The sequence below is a fragment of the Ovis aries genome, chromosome 8 (genome assembly GCF_016772045.2).
Source record: "Ovis aries strain OAR_USU_Benz2616 breed Rambouillet chromosome 8, ARS-UI_Ramb_v3.0, whole genome shotgun sequence".
In the NCBI taxonomy this organism is placed as follows: Eukaryota; Metazoa; Chordata; class Mammalia; order Artiodactyla; family Bovidae; genus Ovis; species Ovis aries.
In genome coordinates this window covers 56,892,690-56,918,813 of record NC_056061.1, presented here as the reverse complement: position 1 = coordinate 56,918,813, position 26,124 = coordinate 56,892,690, and the positions used below count along the sequence as shown (strand labels likewise).

At 39.2% G+C, this 26,124-nt stretch overlaps 1 long non-coding RNA gene across 1 annotated transcript in view; it reads left to right on the top strand.

Annotated features, from left to right (window-relative positions):
• The window catches only part of LOC105610729 (uncharacterized), an 89,314-nt gene extending 75,192 nt beyond the window's left edge, over positions 1-14,122 (top strand). Inside the window, exon 4 of the long non-coding RNA XR_001435036.4 lies at positions 10,979-14,122. This is a non-coding gene — a long non-coding RNA (uncharacterized LOC105610729). The remainder of the gene's footprint in view (positions 1-10,978) is intronic.
• The last annotated feature ends 12,002 nt before the right edge of the window (positions 14,123-26,124 follow it).

Here is a 26,124-nt window from a genome sequence, read left to right as displayed (position 1 = left end):
GTGTTTTTCCAAAACAAATTTCTTTTTTCAGAATTAAAGAAACTCAGAACCAGGAGTAGAATTCTTTGACAGGAAGCTTCCATTGCAGTGCAATACCTGAATTCTGATTAGTCTGTTCTTGTTTTAGAGGATTCCAGAGAATAGAGCTTGGCTAGTAGGTGTTTTAACAAATACCTCATACACATAGTATTTTAGTGGAGAAGTGATCTTCTTCTTCCTCCCAAGAACTGCCTTAACTGTGATGGAACTGGCTAGGGAGTGTTTAACAAAACAGTGCTTATACGAAGGGACACTCAGTTTGTAGCTATATGTGTCCTTCCATCTGCCCATTTGTGAATTATTCAACCAACATGAAACAGCACTGTTTGAGGGTGGGTTTTTTTTTTCTCTAACTGGTGGAATTTAAATAAGCTCTATTCCCCAAAATAACTTAAGAAAAAAACCCCTACATCAGCACCTCCAACACTCCAACACAGGCAAAGCTGGCCAAGGGCTGTATTTATCATCACAAGCTCTGCAGGGTTTTTAATTTTTTCCAAGAAAATTGAAAGAGGTTGGTTTTCAAAGAAAAAAGGACAGTTTAAAAAATCCATTCAATTCTTAACTGCATTATCCAACATTCATATCTTGATTTTGAGGTCATTCTCCTTGGAGGAAGATAAATGATGGATTTGTTCCTTGTAGATGTTTCCCTTAGTCAGAAAGTTCCCTCTTTTTGACTATGCTAATGACTCTAGAGAGAGTCCCACATGGAGAGAGCATTAAGGAAAGGAAAAGTTAGTACCAGACCTCACCCTGCCTGTAGGAGGCATGACCTGAGAGCAACATCAACCATGCCAGGAGACTTGCCTCTAATCTCAAAAGCGAAAGTAAAGCTGTCAGTCACTCAGTGGTGTCCAACTCCTCACAAGTCCATGGACTATGGCCCACAAGACTCCTCGGTCCATGGAATTCTCCAGGCAAGAATACTGGAGTGGGTAGCTGTTCCCTTCTCCAGAGAATCTTCCCGACACAGGGATCAAACTGGGTCTCCTGTATTGCAGGCTGACTCTTTACCATCTGAGCCACTGGAAGCCCAAAATACATTTAAATGTTTTAGGGTCAAGTGTGCATGTTACACAAAGGTGAAAACCTTTCTGGAAAAACCCCAATTTGAAAAATCAGTATAGTATATCTTTAGAGCCACTCAAAATGCAATCCAGTTTCTGCTACTACTTTTTTCAAAGACTCAATGACAAAATTTCGTAATGTGCAATATCTAACTGCTCAGAGTGTTGAAAACACTTTGTAAGATTAAGAACATCAGAATTCAATCACAAGTATCCACATGTTGAAGGGCAGTTTAATAAGATATTGTGGCATTTTTTGTTTTCTTTGCTGCTCTTGCTTGCTTTCTATTTTACTACTTGTTTGCCTATGGAAGAATGAGAAAGAGTGAGGAGTATTTGTCCTTCCCCCACAATCTCGACCTTGATGACGAACAAGGATTGAAGTCCAGAAGACCCAAGGCTTCCTTTGCTTATGGAAAATATTTGCCTTTTGGAAGTAGTGGATGAGGAAGGGTGGGTGGTTTATGGGTTGGGAATGGGGGTGCAGGGGACTGCCTACACTGGAAGAGCTTGCTCTGACCAGGAAAGCAGATGGGGGCCTATGGAAGGGGCAGGGACCCTTCACACCTAGGTGGGTGGCATTGGGCAATGGGAGGACAGAGAGAAGAGCTACAGGGAAGATGGCAGTTCCCCATGGGGTGGGAACGTCTGTCTGCAGCATCTAGAGGGCCCCTCCCTGAGAAGGAAAACTCAGTACTTGGCAAAGATCTCTCTGCCTCTCCCCTCAGTTGATAAACCAGTGGAACCAACTGTTCTCTATGTGTTGCCATCACAATCAGCAATGACCATGAAAACTAAAGACCAAAGGGCCCTTCACATAAGACCTGGCCTGAATAAGACACTTTGGACCTTTCAATAACCCTGGTGAAACTGGGGGAGAAGAATCTGGTAATGAATGAGATTGAATTTTCCGTCATTACAGCAAGATGGAGGTTTGGAAATATTACATTTTATTTAAATGATGACAGAAAATTATTTAGTTTGCATCCTGAAATTAAGGTATTTGGTGGTGTGTGTATGTTTATATTTTTTTCTTCCAAATTATCAGGAAATTGCAAACCAAAAGTCAATTCTAATAATATTTCAATAGTTTGGAACTATGAAGATAGTTATCCATGAAACTATGTTTATACATAGAAAACAGATCACCAGACAGCCTTAAAGATTTCATTTCATTTAAAATTAAAATCATTTCATTTAAAATGCTATGTATCTAAACTGGAAAATATTATTCCTATATGGTAATTAAATAAAAGAAGGAAAAGCTGGGCAAACTTTTGATTATTCTTTACTGTGAATGTTGGCACTTGAGGAAAAGCAGATTGTTGGGAGTTAGGTTTTGTTCTATCTAATTTGCTCAAGAAAGCAGGAACAACTTTGAGCTTAGATGGTTAGGGCCCTAGTCGCCAGATGGTGACATTGACCCATCACTGTTTGGTTGCCACTTCAGGAAGGTCGTGGAAACATCGTCCGTGGGGAGTATGGCAGAGCACCGGTCTCAGGGGCAAGAGGCAACCATTACCAGGTGTCCTGCAGAAGGCAAGTCGGACACGCACTCCTCTCAGGAACTTCGTATGACCCTTTTTGCTCCACTCGCTGTTGGACCATCACAGTCTGCACACAGTGCTTCACTTCCATTGTGCTGAGCTTTCTGGATAGCTTTATACAAAGACAGTGTGGGCAGCCATTCTTCTGTGTGATTTGAGACACGTTAGGCCAGGAAAAAAAATTTTTTTTGGCCACATTGCCAAAAAAACAAAAAACACCCTCACCAACCCTGCAGCGTATAAGGTAGAGGTATTAATGTCTTTGGATCAGGGTCCCTGATAAAATGCACATATCTTCTGGGAAGGTAATCCCTTTTCTAAGAATTTGTATTAGTATCTTACTTTCACATAGAATGGAAATAGGAAAACATGCATTTGTTAGATGATTAAATATTAACAATGGTTATTTTATAGGGAAACTTTTCTTCTCAGTTAAAAATAGAATAAAAATTACTAATTACACTTCATGCAGACATCTTTTTCCATCTAAACAATGTTAAAATGGTGAGGACAACTCATAACAGTACCAGTCACTGAGAAGGACCTTCCTCAGCTAACAGCATGGGCAGCCTTTGAATGTTCCAGCACAGGGGCCAGCCTGTTGCAGCATCTTAGGAATACCAGTGGTTCTTCTGCTTTCTGCATGCTACACCTGCAGGAGCAAAGATGGAGCCCTGTTGGGAGTCTAGGGGTGTGCCAATAGATAAGGGAAAAAGTCATATTTTCATAATTCAAAAATTTATGAGATAATTACTCCAGACTTAGCCCAGGGTTCAATTATTCTCACAACAGGATTCCTGTCTTCTTAACTTATCTTATATCTTAAACCATTTTAAATAATTATGCAGGTTTTATATGAATTAACATATTCACTGGCCAGTTTGAGATTATATAAATAAGCCCTTATCTTGAACTATTATTACACATGCATTCACTTGCCTCAAATTTTGAAATAATTCTCCTAAAGCCTTCAAACAAATGATTAGCCTTTCATTGTATTATTTTAAGTCTCACCAAAGAACTGACCCAGATGGAAACCCAGGTAGCCACTAGGAGGGCAGTATCAGGAGAACAGGGAATTCTGTGTGCTTAAGGAAGGGGGATGGTCGAGGTCAGGGCTTATGTTAATTTTCTAGGGAAGCCATAACAAAGTATCGGAGACTAGGTGGCTGAAAACAACAGACATTTATTGTCTCACAGTTCTGCAGGCCGGAAGTCTGAAATTAAGTTTTGGCAGGGCCATGAAACTGATGGGGAAGAGTCCTTCCTTGCCTCTTCCTAGCTCACAAAAGTTGCCAGCAATCCTTGGCATTTCTCGGCTTATCCATGGATCACTCCAGTCCTCCATCTTCACACGTCTGTCTTTCCTCTGTACCTGATTGTCTCTGTGTCTAAATTTCCCCTTTTTATACAGACACTAGACAGATTGAGTGAGGGTTCATCCTGATAATCTCATTTTAACTTGATTACCTCTGTAAAGATTCTATTTCCAAATATGATGACAGTCTGATACTGTGGGTTAGGACTTTTGATATATTTTGGGGGCAGGGTGAAGGAGTATGGCCCTGCTGACATCTTGATTTTGAACTTCTTGCCTCCAAAACTGTGAGGAAATACATTTCTGTTGTTTTAAGCCACCAGTGCTGTGCTTACCACTCAGTCATGTCTGACTCTTTGCGACCCCATGGACTGCAGCCTGCCTGGCTCCTCTGTCCATCGGGATTCTCCAGGCAAGAAAACTGGAGTGGGTTGTTGTGCCCTCCTCTGGGGGATCTTCCCAACTCAGGGATTGAACCCAGGTCTCCCACATTGCAGGCGGATTCTATACCATCTGAGCCACCAGGGAAGCCCTTAAGCCACCTACTTTGTGTAGTTTACTACGGCAGCCGCAGGACACTAATATACAGTCATTTCCTTATGTAGTTTTGGACAAAGCCAGAGGCTCCATTCTTGTAGTGTCAGTTTTGATGGTCCAAGTTTGAGTTACAAGGCTTTCCAATCTAGCTTGTAAGTCACACTCAGACTTCTGTGCGCATATGAGAGACTTGATGAAAACAAACAAAAATGAAAACAAGTAGGATAATCCTTATTAATTCAAGAAATATTTATGGAACACTTACTAAGTCTTCGAGGTACTGGAAACAGCCACAGATAAAGCCTCTGCCCTCATGAAGCTTACTCTCAAGGGAAGGATCCAGAAAATATGTAAACAGATAAAAATGAATGCAAAGAGACACAGATGTAAAGAACAGTCTTTTGGACTCTGTGGGAGAAGGCGAGGGTGGGATGATTTGAGAGGATAGCATTGAAACATGTGTGTTATCATATGTGAGACATCGCCAGTCCAGGTTTGATGCATGAGACAGGGTGCTCAAGACTGGTGCACTGGGATGACCCTGAGGGATGGGATGCGGAGGGAGGTGGGGGTGGTGGTTCAGGATGGGGAACACATGTACACCCATGGCTGATTCATGTCGATATATGGCAAAAACCACTACAATATTATAAAGTAATTAGCCTCCAACTAAAATAAATAAATAAAATTTTTTAAAAAAGAATGCATCAGACAGGGACTGGTGCATTGCAGTACAACAAGATGAAGGAATACAGTGACTAGATTAGGAGGCTGGGAGCTTTTTAAAGTAAAATGGTTAACAAAGTCTCCTTTGAAGAAGAAATGGTTGTTAGAGCAGAGATATGGAAGAAGTGAGAGTGAGCCACGCACAGGTCTGTGGAAAGTCATTTCTAGATAGAAAGAAAAGCAATGTACATTGGAATACATGTATCTTTTTGAGTTATGGTTTTCTCAGGATATATGCCCAGAAGTCGGATTGCTAAGTCATATGGTTATTTTTAGTTATTTTTAGTGTTTTAAGGAACCTAAATGCCTATCAACAGAGGAATGGTAAAGAAGATTTGTGGTGTATATGTACACACACATACTGGAATATTACTCAGTCATAAAAAGGAATGAAAATGTGCCATTTGCAGAGATATGGATGGACCTAGAGACTGTCATACAGACTGAAACAGGTCAGAAAGAGAAAAACAAATAACATACAGTAATGCACACATGTGGAGTCTAGGAAAGCAGTATAGATGATTTTATTTGCAAAGCAGAAATAGAGAAACACACATAAGGAACAAACATATGGACACCAAGGGGGAAGGGGGGGATGAATTGGGAGACTGGGTTTGACATATATACTACGTATAAAATAGATAACTAATGAGAACCTGCTGTATAGCACAGGCAACCGTACTTGGTGCTCTGCGGTGACCTAAATGGGAAGAAACTACAAAAAAGAGGGGATATATATAAGCATTCACTTTGCTGTAAATCAGAAACTAACACAACATCGTAAAGCAACTGTGCTTCACTAAAAATGTTTAAAAAAAAAAAAAAGATGAAAAGAAAAAGAAAAGCAGGTGATGAGGCTGAGCTGCTTTGTTTGAATAACACCAAGAAGCCCAGTGTGGCTGGAGTGGCCCCACCCAGGGAAGGGATTGAGGTGACGATGATATGAACCTTTAGACGAAGTAAGGACTTCGGCTCTGTTCTCAGCGTGGTGGGTATGGGATCAGCTCTGCCCCTCCAGCAGGAGAGCCGTTTGTGGGTAACAACCGCTGCTCGTTGCCCAGCAGCTCACCTCCTCCCAACTGTGGAGACAGCAGTTAGTTACCATGCCTGGTTCCCCTGACTGTGTGTCTCTGCTTCACCCACCCCAGATGTGGTGTCCCTGGATCCCATGCCTTGGAATCCTTCCAAGGCCTGATTTCTTTACAGCAGGGGTCTGAAGCAGCCTGATTGTTAAGTGAAACTTCCCTTTTACCTAACTGATTGGAGGGTTATTTAGCAGCTGGGAGCCAGAACAAAAATGTTGAGTCAGGCTTTGAATCCATTTTCTCAGAACCTAAAATGCCCCCAAATGAATGGATTATGAATTCAGGAGAGAGTAAGAGATAAAGCAAGTTGCTTCTAGGACAAGAAGCTACGATGTTCACAAGTTTGGCACTGTTGAGTCTAGAAACAGGGGCATGGAAAAGGCTACTGCAGGCCTCAGTGGTAGTCTTTTGGATTTTCTGTATCAATGCCTAATAATCATGGCTACCACCTAGTCTAATTCACTTAGATATATCAACTAATTTGGTCCTCAGGACAACCTCTGCTGCTGCTGCTGCTGCTAAGTTGCTTCAGTCGTATCCAACTCTGTGCAACCCCATAGACGACAGCCCACCAGGCTCCCCCGTCCCTGGGATTCTCCAGGCAAGAACACTGGAGTGAGTTGCCATTTCCTTCTCCAATGCATGAAAGTGAAAAGTGAAAGTGAAGTCGCTCAGTTGTGTCCGACTCTTAGCGACCCCATGGACTGCAGCCTACCAGGCTCCTCTGTCCATGGGATTTTCCAGGTAAGAGTCCTGGAGTGGGGTCGCCATTGCCTTCTCCGTGAAGTAATAATTATTGGGTTACTTTATTATACAAGTATAGGTATGTTCATATGGGTCCACTCATTCTTCTCAGTGGGAAAGGTGGCAATGGTATGTCACACAAAAAGCTTATTCCTCAGTGACTTTCCTTATTCATTATGCAGTCTGTTTATTTTTCTTTCCTACTGACTCACCTCTACTGAGGAAGCATTTAAATTTTCACAGAAACAACTCTCTTTTTTTGAACTCAACTGTCATTAGTTTATATAATATTTAACTAAACTTTATATTATTAAATGACAAGTACAATAGGCTTAGTTTCAGGTTAGTAGTAAATACACCTGAATTATAATCACATGGCCAGACAAATGGAAGATGTGTGATTTTACCAGCTGAGTGTTTCAATTCTGTGGGCATCCATCAGAAGGCTGAAGACAGCGCATGTTACATCCAGAGGGTTGCAGTTCATCAAGCAAGTCAGTTTAGACAAATTCATTGCAGTCATTTTTTTGTTTTTAATGTTATTGCCCTTTTACTATTCTCTCTCCATGTTTGGCCTACCTACGGGTCAGCTTCCTGAAACACTCCATCCCTCCAAGAATTTCACAGTATCTCTGGGGGGATAGTTTATGTATTTTAATGAATGTCTTATCAGTTAACACACATATGTAACAAAATACAAATCATGTATGTACAGCTTAATGGGTTATTATAAAATGAACACTTTGTGTAACCATATAAAAGGAAAAGAACATCACCAGACACCCTGTACCCCACATCACGACCCTTCTCTCCCCCCATCAGGTAGGCATTATCCTTGTCAGCTTGTTTAATATAATACTGAATCTATGTAATGATCTCTTAAGTAGTGTTTTTAAAATTTTGACTTCACAATTTCCTTTTGATTTTTTAAAATATAGTCTTCTGGTCCTCTACTGAAATTCTCCGCCATATCATGTAATTTCTTGAACTTATTGATCACAGCTATTTTTCATTCTGTGTCTGTAAACTCCATAATCCAGACCTTCTATGGGTCATTTCATGTTTTCTGTTTTTCTTCTTGGCATTTAGTCATTTCATCTTATTTCCTATATGCCCGATAACTTTTAAAATTTAATGTCAGATATTGGGTATGGGAAAAACCTGAGTACAATGCAAGTTTCTCCATGGTGATTTTCTTTCTGGAAAACAATTAGGGTAAAGATGGAGCACCTTAATCTAATCATAAATTGAGTGAGTTTCAGTCATTGTTGGGGCTTCTCCATCTCCAGTTTCTCCTGCTCCCAGTGCATAGCATTTCTAACATCCCATCTGAAATCTAGTCCTCCTCAGTAGATTCAGAATCTATTTTTTTTTAACTCCCATCTCTTAAGACTGGTAGAAGTTCCCAGTTTCACAGCTTCACAGTGCTGCTGATGAATTGGCAAATGCTGTAAGTGGTAAAGCTGGACTGAATGTTGGACTCAGACTATTGTGCTTTTCTTCTCTCTGAAATATAGGACCCCCTAAACTAAGATCATGGCATCTGGTCCCATCACTTCATGGCAAATAGATAGGAAAACAGTGCAAAATCCAAAATCACTGCAGATGGTGACTGCAGCCATGAAATTAAAAGATGCTTACTCCTTGGAAAGAAAGTTATGACCAATCTAGATAGCATATTAAAAAGCAGAGACATTACTTTATCAACAAAGGTCCATCTAGTCAAGGCTGTAGTTTTTCCAGTGGTCATGCATGGATGTGAGAGTTGGACTGGAGAACTGATGCTTTTGAACTGTGGTGTTGGAGAAGACTCTTGAGAGTCCATTGGACTGCAAAGAGATCCAACCAGTCCATTCTAAAGGAGATCAGTCCTGGGTGTTCATTGGAAAGACTGATGCTAAAGCTGAAACTCCAATACTTTGGCCACGTCATGCGAAGAGTTGAGTCATTGGAAAATACCCTGATGCTGGGACTGATTGGGGGCAGGAGGAGAAGGGGATGACAGAGGATGAGATGCCTTGATGGCATCACCGATTCAATGGATATGAGCTTGGGTAAACTCCAGGAGCTGGTGATGGACAGAGAGGCCTGGAGTGCTGCGATTCATGGGGTTGTAAAGAGTTGGACACGACTGAGCGACTGAACTGAACCGAACTGAACTGAAGCCAAAGCCACCTTGGTAGGTCTCTAACACTTTCAAGGAGGTATTTTGTGATATTTCATCCAGTGTTTCTAGTTGTTCTTAGGAAAAAGACAGAACAATAAAAATAAGAATAAAAATAAGCCTCAATGATCTCCAAAAATTTTCTCAAAATCCAAGTTTTCTAGTGTTTAAAAACAGTTTTGTGTAGTAAGTTATACTTACATTGAACCCTGATCATCACATTGTGGTTCTGTCTTCACTGGATTTGTTTTTTTTTAAAATCAGCAAATACTCTATTATTGATAGCAGAAAACTTTATTTGGGAATTATTGTTCATTTCTCATAGTGGAATTCATTTCTAAATTGCTTATTTCAGTGTAATGGCTGCAAAATGGATAGATTTAAGTGTTAAAGGAATAGCAGGCATCAGGATCTACTCAGTCTCCCAATAAGCATGTGGAGTCCAGTCATTCCTTGTGCTTTTGCTGTTTTCCATTACAAGCTTTACTAATATACTCTCTTGTGTGGGCCTTCAAGTGCTTTACTAGCTATGCCAGAACTTTAAACCAGGCATTAGGAATGGCCTTGAATTGATCAAGTTCAAAGCAAAAAAATACTACCTCATTCATAAATAACAAACTGTCAGGAAAGTGCCTCACTGACCATATTTTTCCTGTGCTTTGCTTTTTCCTTTTTTTTGTGCTTCTTATCTCTGTCAGCCAACTTTCTTTTAATTATTTGTTCCCACCAAAGTGGCAGAATTGGGTTATTCCAAATTCTATGCAGCCGATAAAAAAACTCTTGTGCAAGCCTGAGAAGGAAAAGCCTTTGGATTCCAGGTGCTTTCAAGAGAACACAATTAACATTCAGGACTGTACTGAACAAGACAGTGTGCCTCTTTCAGTGAGCAGAAAAATTAGGGCATTTATTTATAGCTCTTTGAAAAGAGCAGTGTCCATTTTTGCCAAAAAAGTTTCTCTATCCAACTTGAAGTTCTTTTCTTTTAGACCAGCACTCTTTTTAAATCACTATTGACTGCCAGTTAAGGCACACATGTAAACTCAAATGTCAAATGATACGACAAAATTATTTTATGTAGCAATGAAGTAGAAGGATGATCTGTTTTATTTTATTCAGCATACTTTTACTGAGTCCCTGTAATATTCAAGTCACTTCTCTAGAAGGGTCTGAAGGTTGCAAACATACATAAAACAGTTCTTCATCTCAAAGAGCTTATAGTACAATTATAAGAGATATAATTGAAACAATGTGTAGAAGCAAAGGGTTACTGTACACAGTGGAAATAGATATTTTTGTTTGGTAACAGAAATCAAGGATATAGGAAACAGAATTTGAGCTGGATTTAAAGAGTAAGTAGGATTGGGCCTTGAGGACTCTTGAGAGTCCCTTGGACTGCAAGGAGATCCAACCAGACCATTCTGAAGGAGATCAACCCTGGAATTTCTTTGGAAGGAATGATGCTAAAGCTGAAACTCCTGTACTTTGGCCACCTCATGAGAAGAGTTGACTCATTGGAAAAGACTCTGATGCTGGGAGGGATTGGGGGCAGGAGGAGAAGGGGATGACAGAGGATGAGATGGCTTGATGGCATCACCGACTCAGTGGATGTGAGTCTGAGTGAACTCCGGGAGTTGGTGATGGACAGGGAGGCCTGGCGTGCTGCAGTTCATGGGTTGCAAAGAGTCGGACACAACTGAGCGACTGAACTGAATTGAACTGATTCTTTTTTGAAATTTTTCCCCATTTAGGTTATTCCAGAATGTTGAGCCGGAGAAAGCAGTGGCACCCCACTCCAGGACTCTTACCTGGAAAATCCCACAGACAGAGGAGCCTGGTAGGCTGCAGTCCATGGAGTCTCGAAGAGTCGGACACGACTGAGCGACTTCACTTTCACTTTTCACTTTCATGCATTGGAGAAGGAAATGACAACCCACTCCAGTGTTCTTGCCTGGAGAATCCCAGGGACAGGTGAGCCTGGTGGGATGCCGTCTATGGGGTTGCGCAGAGTCTGACATGACTGATGTGACTTAGCAGCAGCAGCAGAATATTGAGCAGAGTTCCCTATACAACAGGTCCTTGTTGATTAATTATTCAGAGTCACTTTTCCATGAAGCAGTCTCTAATGCGTACCTGAGGTACAATATTTGACCTGCCTTCACACACACGCGCGCGCGCGCGCACATACACACACACACTTCCTTTATCTTCCTTTATGCTCTACTCATCACTGAATATATTGTCTACTCTTAGGACCTATAGTTTGTATCATCTAACTATATTATAAGCTTCTTAAGGGATCTCCAGACCCTGACAAGGACTAGGACTATTCCAGCCCAGAATAAATATTCATAAACATCTGCTTAATTAACTAATTACCTGATTAGTTAGTTATTAGAGAGATTAAAAAGAGAGGAAAATACAGATTCTAGTTTCATAGTTTTTTCCCAGGTTGGGACCCCCAGAAAGCAGATTGCGATCGCACATGGAATTCACCTGGGAAGTTTTTGTAAAAAAAACAAACAAACAAACATATTTTATTAAGGAAAATTTCAAACATTTGCAAAGCAGACCAAATGGTAGAATGGATGTCCTTGTACTAATTACCCAGTTTCAACTGCTGCAGGAATACTGCAAAAGGGCATTCCTCAAATGTAGTTTTGCATTTTTATAGTTTTCTTTTTAAAGTATGAGTGAACAGGTATTTATTGAGCATGTATTATGTGGAAATTTTAATTAAGTTTTCTGCTTCTCAATTTTTGAAAATTATTAAAATTTCTTATGAGTCTTGCATGACTGCTTAAGTGTTTCAGCAATATTATGGCTTTGGTATCTTATCAGATTCAAGGATAAAGAACTCAATTTTCATTTTGTTATTTCATTCATACTCTCAAGCAGCAAGAAGATAAAAAACAGAGCCATATGATGAACAACACAAAAAGCTAGATGATTTACACTCTACAGCTGTATCATAGACTAGTATAAAGCTTTAAATCTGTAAGGTTCTGAGAAATTTTAAATATTCTTGAAAATGGCAAATTTTTTCAACCCAAACATCATTGCATAATTTATACCCCAAGGGTTTTGAAACCTTTAGGTGAAAATAGTTTGATGACAGATATTCCATTAGGGTGTGAAGCATTTTTTGGTGCAAATCCTTCTGTTTTGAAATGCTGTCAATAATACTATTATCTGCTTCACATGAAGGTGGTTTTAGATCTAAGAAAACAACTAAGGTGGGGGAGGTGAAGGGTACAGAGAGGCAGATGTACTACTTTTATCTCCCTTTTCAAAGCTGAAAGCGGATGAAAATATCAGTTAAAAGGTGACTTCTTTAGAATCTACAGTTAACTGAGGAAAATAATGGCTTGAAATAAGAATTGATTATCCTCAAGTCACCATCAACTGTAGAGTAGAAGATAAAGTAGTATAAAGAGTAGAGAACCAAGTAAAATATAAAGGAATCTCTCTTGGATCACATCTTATAAGCTTAGTCAGTGAACTACTTTTTCAAATTAGAAGAAAAGAGATTGCATGGGTGCAGGGATGGCTTCACTGGAAGGTTAATGAAACTTACACGGCAGCATCCCTCACTTGGTGAGCTCTTTCCAGCATCCTGGGGTAGACCTTAGCAAAGTATTAATTAGACATATGCTTTGCAACATTAAGCTACTTTAATTATAGTTGCTTCAGATTAAATTATCTCTTTCCATTCTGATATCCCCTTTGTTTTTAAATTCACCAATAGTACTTACTAGTAGGATGTCATTTACAAGCTCAAGAGATCAAGATCAGAACTTGATATATTTTTGCTGGGCATTATTCAACCTACTAACATTATCCATGATGGTTTGATAATCAAGTGTTTTGATAATCAGCCTTCGCTAGTTAAGGTGTCAGTAAGGCTTGAAATGGGAAATGAATGTAAGGTATGCGAGGCATGGACATGTCGTCGCTGTTGAGGGACCCTGTGTACCTGTGAGGCGGAGGTGCCTCCTGTCTTTACCAGGTGACTGACTCCTTCAGGGGCTCAGACTTGTCTCTGTCCTCTGTCCTCCATTTAGTGGCCCTAGAAATACTTTGCCTGGAATGAAGCTTCAAGGTCTTCCCAAGAAGTTACTGTCTCTAATTCCTATGACATACATTCTTATGCATGCGTGCTAGGTTGCTTCAGTCGTGTCTGACTCTTTGTGACCCCATGGACTGCAGCCCTTCAAGCTCCTCTCCATGGGATTCTCCAGGCAAGAATACTGGAGTGGGTTGCCATTTCCTTCTTCAGAGAACATTCTTATAACACCTGCCAAAAGAATAAGATCATGCACTGTTATTTTTAGTTCTAATTGTAGGATTTCATTATCAGCATCGAATATGAAAGTATACATATATGTTTTTTGTTTGTATGTTTGTGACAGAGTATTTGTTTCTTACTTTCTTGTTCAGTGTTCATTGAATGAAGTTCAATTTGCAAAACTTTTCAGCAGCCTAAAGGTATACTGTGTGCTTATAATTGGTTTAGAAATCGTATTGACAGATGGCTAATATAATATTGCAGTTATGTTTGTCTATCCTAGAAAAATATTAGGAATCATCTGTGTTTATACAAAGCTATTACAGTTTAAAGTCATATAAGCACCTCACAAGTGCCCTGTAAATGTCTGTGTACAGTCATTATCGATTATTTACTTTGTGTGGGTCATGGAGAAAATGTTTAAAACTCAGCCAGTTTCCTTTGGCACAGGATTTTTATTAAATCATTCTCCATGAAAAGAAGGATGCTAAGGACAATTTTGATATTAGCCTAAGAGAGGATGCAAATAAAATATGAAACAGTCTTTCGGGGCTTTACAGTTCAACATAACTTATTTGAAAGCAATAAATAAATACTTTGCAACATTTCTCAAAGTGTTTCTTGAAAGATTAATTTTATCGTTGGTAACATGTAGAATGTGGAAACAGAGTTCTGTGATCTAGTACAAATGGAACTTTAGTACCTTGTACTAAATTAGACAACCTTCTTGGTAAGGGTTTCATCTCAGACTTGATACACGTTGTGAGTCTCCAGCAAGGTAATGGCAGAGCATGAAGTAGTGCCCCCAAATTGTATAAAAGTGAACTTCTCAGTGAACTAGTGTGCCACAGAATACACTGGGAAATGCTGGCATTTTTACCAGTCAGCTAATCAAGATTCCCCCATTGAAGCTGGAGATGGTTCATTTCCTGAACTTGCTGTCCTCCGGTGCTTTGCTAGGGAGGAGGATGTGAAGAACAGCCTCTGAGAACATCCTCTAAGATGCAGCCAGCAACTCCCATTTCCCAGATGATTAACTGGGGCTTTTATCCAAGTGTGTTCAGCTCATAAATGGAGGGTCCGTTCCACCCACATCAGTCTGCTTTGAAACTCTTAATTATCCTACCTTCTACTGCTTTTTGAAATGGTAAAAATAGTACCGTTATTATTTACTGTCCTGAAAAATTTCTGGTAGGTTTCAGGGAGAGTTCAAAGTGAATTCTTCAAACTGGAGACTAAAGAATGGAGCTTTCACCATTTTAATAGCATTGGATTGCTTTACAGAAAACAGTTTTCCTTTGATGTTTAAAGAGGCTTTTCTCCTTTTTATTAACAATTAGATATAGATTTTTTAATCAGTCTCATTTTCTTTCCTTCCCTTTCTCTAAGTTATGTTAGCGTTGGCCCTTAATTTCAACCACTGTAAGTGACCAAGCCAAATGTTACTGACAAAATGGCAGAGGGTGGAGGAAAGAGGATATCTGAATGAAGAAAATCTGTTTACAGCAAGAACAGTAAGGAAAAATTAAGCTGTGTTATATCCACAATCATAACTTTTAAGGAACTGGGAAGATCCAAATGTAATGATTAATATTAACAGTGTGGGTAACAATTTCATAGGCTATAAACTGAAGTGCTTAGGAAATGTAACTCTAATTCTTTGTAATTGGACATAACTCTCTTCTTGGCCTCCAGTACTGCTAGATGGTGGAAAACTTAACCTGGTCATTTCTGCATCAGTCAGTTTCAGTTACTTCATAGCAACATGGTAGTTCCCCATCCCTTCATTTACAACAAATGGACAGAACCTTGTCAAAATCAACTTTTAAGAAAGCTCTATGCTGGCCAAAATCTGACACATCTCAGTTTGTGTTCAGTCTCCCAGGGAGCAGTTTTCCACCCTGGTCATCATTTTTGAGGGTTTGAAGCTGAGTCTCCCAGCTGCCCCCACCCCCAGTCACACAGACAGACACACAGAAACCACAAATCCAACAGAAAGTGTCTGGCTCCAGATGACAAGCTCTTTTCTGCTACATTTTGCAACTCTCATCAGCTAGCTCTCTTCTATCCCTCCACCTCCCATTAAAATGAACCTGTCTATATCTCTTTCTTTCCCTAGATTCCAGGGTGTGTTGCCATAGACATAACTAATGGTGTTCTTTGTTTCAAATGAAATATTTCAGTCCACAAGAAACAAGCTTATTTTGAGCCCCTCCATGTACCCAGTTCTAATGTGACATGGTTCTTGACTTTAAATAAAACAGTACATGTAAAACAGTTTTGGCAAATTGTAAAGCAGCTAAAATTACTTGTCTTCACTGAGTTATAGCCATATTTTTCAAGGAATAAATAGTCTATTACAGTATGTGTCAGGATTAAATTTTGTGCAGCAGTTTCCTCCAGCCCTGCCTCTCACTCCACAGTCAAGGAAAGACAATCTCACCCTGTATCACCACTGTAATCTTTACTCTCTGCTCACTACTCTTTGGGTTTCTTCCATTCCCTTGCATGAATCTTGCTAGAGTCTCTGATCTGATGAGCACCCTCCCATCCTTTTTTGAAGAGGGGGGTGGGGTGGAAAGAAAGGTGATATTTTCATTCACTTCCCTTCCCTGCTGTAAGTGAACTCTCATCACTACCATCAATATTTTTACTCGTCCTGAGTCATTTATCTTGTCCATCTCCTCTAGATACTTTTTAGAGCTTTGCCACTTTCTTTAAGCCCTTTGTTGAGTGCTCCCCCAACTTACTGTCATGCTAAGTCGCTTCAGAAATGTCCAACTCTGCGACTCTATGGACCGTAACCCACCAGGCTCCTCTGTCCACGGGCTTCTCCAGGCAAGAGTACTGAAGTGGGTTGCCATGCCCTTCTCCAGGGAATCTTCCCAACCTAGGGATTGAACCCAAGTCTCTTAAGTCTCCTGCATCGGTAGGCGGGTTCTTTACCATTAGCTCCACCGCAGGTGATAACTGAGGCCACTAGGCATGGTCTGTTTCAACATCCTGCCCTTTTAACCTACAAGTGTGTGTACATCTTTAGTTCTTCCATCACCTTGACATCTACTCACTCCCAAATCCTGCCAATTTTACAAATCCCCCCTCCTCTTCCTCCCCACTGCTATCCCCTTAGTTCAGACTCTCATCCTCTATCCTAAATACCATTCTGCCTTCTCTGTTTTCTTTTTCAAGTGCATTCTTGATACAGCAGCCCAATTAATGCATCCAAAAGAGATATAACATCATCACTCTTAAAATAAAAGTTCCTTTCTCACCCACCTCTCCAGACACATTTTTCATTTTTCCTTTGGAACATGGGAATGATCCTAGTTATACACCCTGAGGTACACAAGGCAAACCCTATGACTTTTTCATGTGGTTCCATCTCCTCAAGACATTGTCGCCTGACTTATAACCTGATTAACTTTTAATCCTCCTCTACTTTTAAGCACAGAATCATTTCTGTGAAGAGTTTCTTGAATCTTCAAACTGTCCTGGGTACTCCCTGCTATTCTACATTTCCCTATACAGACCTGGACCCCTATTACTGCTTCACAAGGTTGTATTATAATTACCAGTTTGCCTACCTGATTCCCTCACTTAGACTAAGAGCTCCAAAGAGCAGCAACTGTGTCTGTTTCATCTTTTCCGTTACCCAGCACATTGCTGGAAAATAAATGGATAAGTAGCTGGAAGTTGGGAATCTCACATTCTGTTGCAGGCTGATGAGGAAGCTCTTGGGGGGTGAGGGGAGGTTTCTTAATCCTTCAAATAACACTACACAACCCAGTCTTTGATCCTTCCTACTAAGAACAGATAGTGAACAATTTAATTATATTTTAAGTTATCTCAAAGGCGCAGTATGGAAATGAACACACACTGATAAACTTCTGTTTGGTGATGAACATCTTTTTCTTCAATGAGCATCAAAAACAAAACACCTCTCCCCCTTCTGAATAATAATATTCTGCTCCCTTTAGAAACGCCCTTCTCTTTTAGTAGGGCAGCTTCATTACTAGAACAAGGTCATCCACAACCCAAGGACAGATCCAAAGCATAATTCACAGGAGGGCAGCACAATTCATGCCTACAGGTTGCAGGGAGATGAGATTATACAGAACCAGAGTTTGTTAAAATACGCACACATAGTTTTAATATTCAGAAGACGTAAAATACAATTAGGAAAAATATCCATGTATTGTGTATTCCAAATAAGTATCCTGAAATATTCTGTACTATATAAACATTCTTGAGGAAGAAAAATAACCCTTTGAAGATAAATTGCCTTATCCTAGTATATACCTTATCTTTTATGATCCTCATAGAAATGGATGTTAGTGGCCTACACAAAAGAGTCTGAAAGGGTGGTCCAGAACTGTTCTTTTGGCCAGCATGGTATACTCACTTAATTTTTAACAGTTGTGAGATATATCAAAAGCATCATAAAAATGCATAATACATGGAAACATAGTTCAATGAGTAATCATAAATTACAGACCTCTGCAACCATTTCCCAGGTCAAGAAACAGAACATCAGCATCTCTGTGTCTGTTATAAGTGAAACTATACCCTCCCCAAATTCTTATGTTGAAGCCCTAAGCCCTAGTACTTCATAATGTGAGTGTATTTGGAGATCAGGACTTTAAAGAAATAATTTGGGTTAAAGGAGGTTATTAGGGTGGTGCCCTAACTCAGTATGACTGATGCCCTTATAAGAAGAGAGATTCTGAAGGTACAGAGAGAGCACACACACGCAGGCATAGAGGAAAGGCCATGTGAGGACACGGGGAAAAGACAGTCATCTGCAGCCAAGCAGAGATGCTCCAGAAGAAATCAAACTTGCCAACAACCTCAATCTTGGACTTCCAGCCTCCAGAACTGTGTGAGAATTAATTTCTGCTTCTTAAGCCACCCAATCTGTGGTATTTCTTTATGGTAGTCCAAGGAAGCTAACACAGCACCACCAGAAGGACCCTTGTGACCGTTTCAAATGACAACAGCCTCCCTCTCCTGCTTCAGACATGGTCACTGATTTTTTAAGCTTTTTTTTTTTTATATTGGGGTATTTATATTGGAATATATAGAACTGAGCCATACATATACATGTGATATATATATGTACATATACATACATATATATACATACACATATACACATACATATATATGTACATGTATACATGTGATATGTCCTTAATTTGATTTATCATCATTAGCAAACATGTCATAAATTTTTATTGCAGTTATGCTTGCATCCAAAAAAATCACACCTGTGCTTGTATCCAAAAAATATATATATAGCTTAGCTTTGCTAGTATTTCGATATTTTTTATTAATTTGAATCTGAATGCCCTTAGGCAAAGCATCCACCCACTAATTCACAGCATCCGATACTTCCTCTTTATCTTCCCCTGAGTTGTTCTTGGACATGTGTGTCTCCCACTCCTTGGCCTCATGCCCAGCCACCTGGAATGTATCTCTTTTAATGGCCAATTATCAATTCAGGAATGACAGCGCCAATGATTCTAACAATCACACTCCTTCATTCCCACCTGTTACAAACGCTAAATGTCGAGCTTGAGGTTTTGAGTCACAGCTGAAATCATTTTGAGAATTTCATGGCATCTATTGAAATAAGCAGTGTCCCCGAGTGTCACTATCTGAGACAGAAAATCGCTAGTTCAGCCAGGGCAATCTTTATTTAAAGACACAGCAACACCCAAACCCTTTCTTTACCCATAACACTCAAGGTTCCAAAGGAAAAAAGGTGAACAGTCAAGTGAAACTACGTCAGGAAGACTTTATCTACAAAGAAACTCACTACAAAAGTAGGAGAACCGTGAGGAACAGTGCAGGAGCCTAGGAACAGAGGGCGAGTGATGACGAAGCCAGAAGGTGAGGGACTGTCAGGAAGACGTCCTTGAGAGTGACCTTTGGTAAGAGTCCCAGCCAGCCTGAGGCGACTGCTCAGGAAGGGAGCCAGAGAAGCAACAGCCTGTGCTCTCTTTTCTCCCTCTGACCGCCTTCCTGGCCCCCCATTGACTTCACCAACCCAGGAAAAGAGTCGAACTCAACTGAGTGACTAACACTTTCACTTTTTCTGGAAGTTCACAAAACTGGGATGACCAGATAATAATAACCATAGGGGAAAAAAGGCAGGTCTCTTCAGTATTTAGATCCAGTGTGCCTTTTAGATATCTAGCTACTGATTAGATTGTATGACATTTGAGTTTACTAATTTTAACACTCCAGACACTCCACTGTCAAATGCCAAAAATGATTAGGAGTAGGATAGACAACAACCATCTGGAAGGGCTTATATGCTTTTTAGGAAAGTGAGGGTGACCTGTCCTCGCATTTGGAACCAAAATTAGCTCATCTTAAAGCATATGTCTCTTCTAAAAAAATATACACATACATATCAAATGCCTTTCCTAACAGAATGGCGTAATAGTATCTCATTACAATTAATACAAAGGTCGCCTTTATTTCTGGGTGATTTTTATTACAATGAAATATACATTAAATATTAATTGAATTAAATGTGAAAATATATAATTTATAACATATTATACAGTACTGTAATCCTATTTGTATAATGTAGAATTGGATATGAAAAAGGTCCATCTTGAAATCCAGCCAAAAGGTTTTAGCGATTGAAATACCAGAGTAGTCACCCAATAAACTTGAGGCATAAAATACCAATGCAAGTGATGAATTAATCTCCTATCTGTCCTTAGAGACAGCTGACATTTGTAATCCAATAGAAGAAAAAGAAAAAAATGACACAACAAAAAATGAAATGTGGTACACAGAGTTTAGTTTGTTAACCAATAAACCAAATCCTTGGAAGAGTTGGAGCTGGGTCCCAATTTTATCTTCTTCCTTAAATTAGACTACTTGTAAATAGCTAATGGGTTGTAAAATGGTTCAGCCACTGTGGAAACAGTATGGAAGTTCCTGAAAAAGTTAAACATAGAATTATTACATGACCGTGCAATTCCATTCCTAGAAATATAATCAGAAGAATTGAAAACAGGGATTCCAAAAGATACTTGTAAACAAGTGCTCACAGCAGAATTCTTCATAGTAGCCAACAGGTGGAAACAATCTAAGAGTCTATCAATGGACAGATGGATAAAAAAAGTTAAGCATATACCCACAAGGAAATATTATTCAGGAAGAAAAGGAGTGAAGCGATGATATGTGCTACAACATGCATAAACTTTGAAAACATAATGCTAAGTGAATTAATCCAAATATAAAAGGACAAACATTGTCCTTATATGAAATATCTAGTATAAACAAAGTCATGGAAACAGCAAGTAAATTAGAGGTTACCAAGAGTTAGAGGGAAAGAGATGGGGAGTTATTTACTAGCAGATACAGAGTTTCTGTGTGGGATACCTAAAGGGTTTTAGAAATACATAGTTGTGATGGTCATACAACATGATCAATGCACTAATACCACTAAATTGTACATGTAAAGCGACTAAAATGAAAAATTTTATGTTATATGTATATGGGCAAAATTTTTTCAAAAAATGTTCTCTATATCCTCCCTATATCATTACATTTTAACTGAGGACATCAAATAAGCCTCAGAGATATTTTTATTGTTCAGTAACTCAGTCATGTTCAACTCTTTGCGACCCCATGGACTGCAGCACACGAGGCTTCCCTGTCCATCACCAACTCCCGGAGTTTACCCAAACTCATGTCCGTTGAGTTGGTGATGCCATCTAACTATCTCATCCTCTGTCATCCCCTTCTTTTCCTGTCCTCAACCCTTCCGAACATCAGGGTCTTTTCAAATGAGTTAGCTCTTCACATCAGGTGGCCAAATTATTGGAGTTTCAGCTTCAACATCAGTCCCTCCAATGAACACTCAGGATTGATTTCCTTTAGGATGGACTGGTTGGATCTCCTTGCAGTCCAAGGGACTCTCAAGAGTCTTCTCCAACACCACAGTTCAAAAGCATCAATTCTTCTGCACTCAGCTTTCTTTATAGTCCAACTCTCACATCCATACATGACTACTAGAAAAATCATAACTTTGACTAGACGGGCCTTTGTTGATAAAGTAATGTCTCTACTTTTTAATATGCTGTCTAGTTTGGTCATAACTTTCCTTCCAAGGTGTAAGCATCTTTTAGTTTCACGGCTGCAGTCACCATCTGCAGTGATTCTGGAGCCCCAAAAATAAAGTAAGCCACTGTTTCCACTGTTTCCCCATCTATTTCCCATGAAGTGATGGGACCAGATGCCATGATCTTAGTTTTATGAATGTTGAGCTTTAAGCCAACTTTTTCACTCTCCTCTTTCAATTTCATCAAGAGGTTTTTAGTTCTTCTTCACTTTCTGCCATAAGGGTGGTGTCATCTGCATATCTGAGGTTATTGCTATTTCTCCCAGCAATCTTGATTCCAGCTTGTGCTTCCTCCAGCCCAGCGTTTCTCATGATGTACTCTACATAGAAGTTAAATAAGCAGGGTGACAATATACAGCCTTGACATACTCCTGTTCCTATTTGGAACCAGTCTGTTGTTCCATGTCCAGTTCTAACTGTTGCTTTCTGACCTGCATATGGATTTCTCAAGAGGCAGGTCAGATGGTCTGGTATTCCTATCTCTTTCAGAATTTTCCACAGTTTGTTGTGATCCACACAGTCAAAGGCTTTGGCATAGTCAAGAAAGCAGAAATAGATGTTTTTTCTGGGACTCTCTTGCTCTTTCAATGATCCAGCGAACGTGGGCAGTTTGATCTCTGGTTCCTCTGCCTTTTCTAAAACCAGCTTGAACATCTGGAAGCTAACGGTTCATGTATTGCTGAAGCCTGGCTTGGAGAATTTTGAGCATTACTTTACCAGCATGTGAGATGAGTGCAATTGTGTGGGAGTTTGAACATTCTTTGGCATTGCCTTTCTTTGGAATTGGAATGAAAACTGACCTTTTCCTGTCCTGTGGACACTGCTGAGTTTTCCAAATGTGCTGGCATATTGAGTGTAGCACTTTCACAGCATCATCTTTCAGGATTTGAGATAGCTCAACTGGAATTCCATCACCTCCACTAGCTTTATTTGTAGTGATACTTCCTAAGGCCCACTTGACTTCACATTCCAGGATGTCTGGCTCTAGGTGAGTAATCACATCATCATGATTATCTGGGTCATGAAGATATTTTTTGTGCAGTTCTTCTGTGTATTCTTGCCACCTCTTCTTAATATCTTCTGCTTCTGCTAGGGCCATACCATTTCTGTGCTTTATTGAGCCCATCTTTGCATGAAATGTTCCCTTGGTATCTCTAATTTTCTTGAAGAGATCTCTAGTCTTTCCCATTCTGTTCTTTTCCTCTATTTCTTTACATTGATCGCTGAAGAAGGCTTTCTTATCTCTTCTGACTATTCTTTAGAACTCTGCATTCAGATGCTTATATCTTTCCTTTTCTCCTTTGCTTTTCACCTCTCTTCTTTTCACAGCTATTTGTAAGGCCTCCCCTGACAGCCATTTTTCTTTTTGGCATTTCTTTTCCATGGGGATGGTCTTGATCCCTGTCTCCTGTACAATGTCATGAACCTCATTCCATAGTTCATCAGGCACTCTATCAGATCTAGGCCCTTAAATCTATTTCTCACTTCCGCTGTATAATCATAAGGGATTTGATTTAGGTCCTACCTGAATGGTCTAGTGGTTTTCCTACTTTCTTCAATTTCAGTCTGAATTTGGCAATAAGGAGTTCATGATCTGAGCCACAGTCAGCTCCTGGTCTTGTTTTTGCTGACTGTATAGAGCTTCTCCATCTTTGGCTGCAAAGAATATAATCAATCTGATTTCAGTGTTGACCATCTGGTGATGTCCATGTGTAGGGTCTTCTCTTGTGTTGTTGGAAGAGGGTATTTGCTATGACCAGTGTGTCCTCTTGGCAAAATTCTATTACCCTTTGCCCTCCTTCATTCTGTTCTCCAAGAGCTGCCCTTATGCCTTAGTTATCAATCAGGGGATTTTAATATATCATTAGAACTTTAAAGAGAGTTGATAATTAGATTATTCTTTAGTATTACTAAATTAAATTCTTCCAGCCTTTTCTTGCTAAGACCCTAAAATAAGGGTGTTTTTTAAAGGGCTAAACAGAAGAATAATTTCTGGATTACTGGTACCCAGGTGGGAAATGAGGACAGAGGCCAAGTTGCCTTGTCAGAGGTGATGAAGATTTCCACCCCAATCTGTTTGGAGGAAGCATCACATCCTTCTTTCTCTGGCTGAGCCCTAAATTGGTTTCCCTCTCCCACTCTGCAGTATAATTATCAAGAATCATAGCTTTCATTTTGTTAATAAGCAGACTTTTGTCAAAGGTTTTAAAATAGTAACTACTGACATTTCTAATTTAAAAAATAACACATTTTTATTATAATGATTTTAAAAAAATACAAGTTCAAGGAAGGAAAAATAAATTACCCATAATTTTACCATCCAGATATAATTATGGTAGTAGTATGATGTGTTTGCTTAATGTGAGACTTATTTGATTAATTTAGTCAAAAATCATAGTGCCCAACTTTTCTATATTATGAAACAAAGTTTTGCATTGGAAAAGTACAATATACATAGAGCAATCTTCTCATATGAAAATTGTCCCCATTACCATTTTTATGTGTTCTAACCTAATCAGCCAAAGGCTGCTAACAGAGAAAGTTGTAGTCTGAAAAGTCACATCTATTGACTTTTTTTTTTTTTTTAACAATAAGAGACCTTAAACCACAGGAACCATGGGCGTGTCTCACCGAGGAAAGAAAGAAATGGGGTTATTACAGGATTTAAGAGAAGCAATGCTTTGACAGGCTCAGAGAAAAGCAGAGCTGTGGATTAGAGTCAACATGAAGTCTGGTCTGCAAAGTAGACCCAGAGTCCTTTTTCCTTGAAAACCACGAAGTGAAGATAGATGTGAAATGATGTGTCCAGAAATCCCTTATCTGAAACTGCACACGGGTTGGACGTCAAGGCTGCTTCTCTGGGTCAAAGGACTGAAATCTTTCCAGCTAGAAGAATGGGGCACTTCATTGTCATTCTTAGGATTTCAAAGAGCAAATTTTCTGACTGTCTAGACATTAGAAAGCAAGATTTTTCAGTAAGACAGTAAGTGTCCCTTGAAGAAGGAGCTGTTAAGACATTTATAGCTGCAGCACAGCCTTGGGAGAAACGTATTCTGTTAACTTAGCTGCTCTTTTGATCTTGATTTGTACCTGTCATTCCATTCCACCTGGATGAGTGGCAGTACCTTCTCAGTGAGAGCTCATTTTTGTTTTATCAGGTGTTTTTCTCTGTTGTTTGTTTGTTTTTTTTTAATGCCTGAGTTTTTGTTTCTTTTGGTCTAAATTGTGGCAATTTTGTGTATCCACTTATGGATCAATGATTTTATTCTTAATACTATTTTATTAGGCTTTGTATTTAATTACCTAGTCTTTAATACTCACGATTTTAATAGCTAAATAGCTGGCCCTCTTATAAGTGGACCAAAGATTACTTACCAGATCTAAGTTGGTTATTGCCAATTTTTAGTTAAATCCTCAATTCCTAATTTTATTTCAAGTTATATTGTGACTGACATCTGCATGAATATAACTTGATGCAAGCAATTACTGGGTCTGTTTTTCTAATATTTATTATTTATTTTTTATTGGCTGCACCAGATCTTCATTGCAGTATGCAGGATATCTAGTTGCAGCATGCAAACACTTAGTTCCCTCATGTGGGATCTAGTTCCCTGACCAGGGATAGAACCCCAGGCCCTTTCACTGGGAGTGTGGAGTCTTAGTCACTAGACCACCAGGAAAGTCTCTACTGGGCCTAAATTTAATTTGCATTTTTTATATTATTAGTTAGATTAAAGTTTTCTTATATTGATCACTAATTTCAGCTGACTCTTCTATTTTTTCAGAAACTTTTCCTCAATGAAGTATTAAGGAGCTTAGAATGTTTCTCATCAAACCATATTAACTCTTTACATTGTGAAAATACTATGTATTCACATACTGATTTACTCTGTGGTAATAGATGTTAACTAGACTTATTGTGGTGATCATTTTACAATGTATACAAACACTGAATCATTATGCTATACATCTGAAATTAATATGTCTATATTTCAACTTCTTAAAAGTTAAAATATTGATTCTTTGTCATGTTAGCAGCAATTATTTTGTTTCTTGCATATGGTTTACAACAAGTCTTTGTGAGGCTGTTCTTTTGCTCTTCTGAAATTCTTAACTACCTCAGAACCTAAATCAACCAGAAATCTAGGTCATCAGGGTTCAGTACCTACTGATGGAAATTGGTTTGTCATGATTGATTGCAGAGTCTGACATCTATAATCTGTTACAAATTAGAAATACAGCTTTTGATCATCGTTTCTTTAAAAAATAAATTCTAATAAATTCAAAGTTCTTCTATAATATTGTTCCTCATCTTCGAGCGTTCTTTCTTAAGAGCAATCAATGAGCAGAGTTCCAGTTAAGTCACATGGGGACAGGATATAGCCAGTAAAATCAAAACCACCAAAACCAATGAACGTGGTGACTGTGAAATACTGTAGTGCTTTTCCATATGCAATTCATGT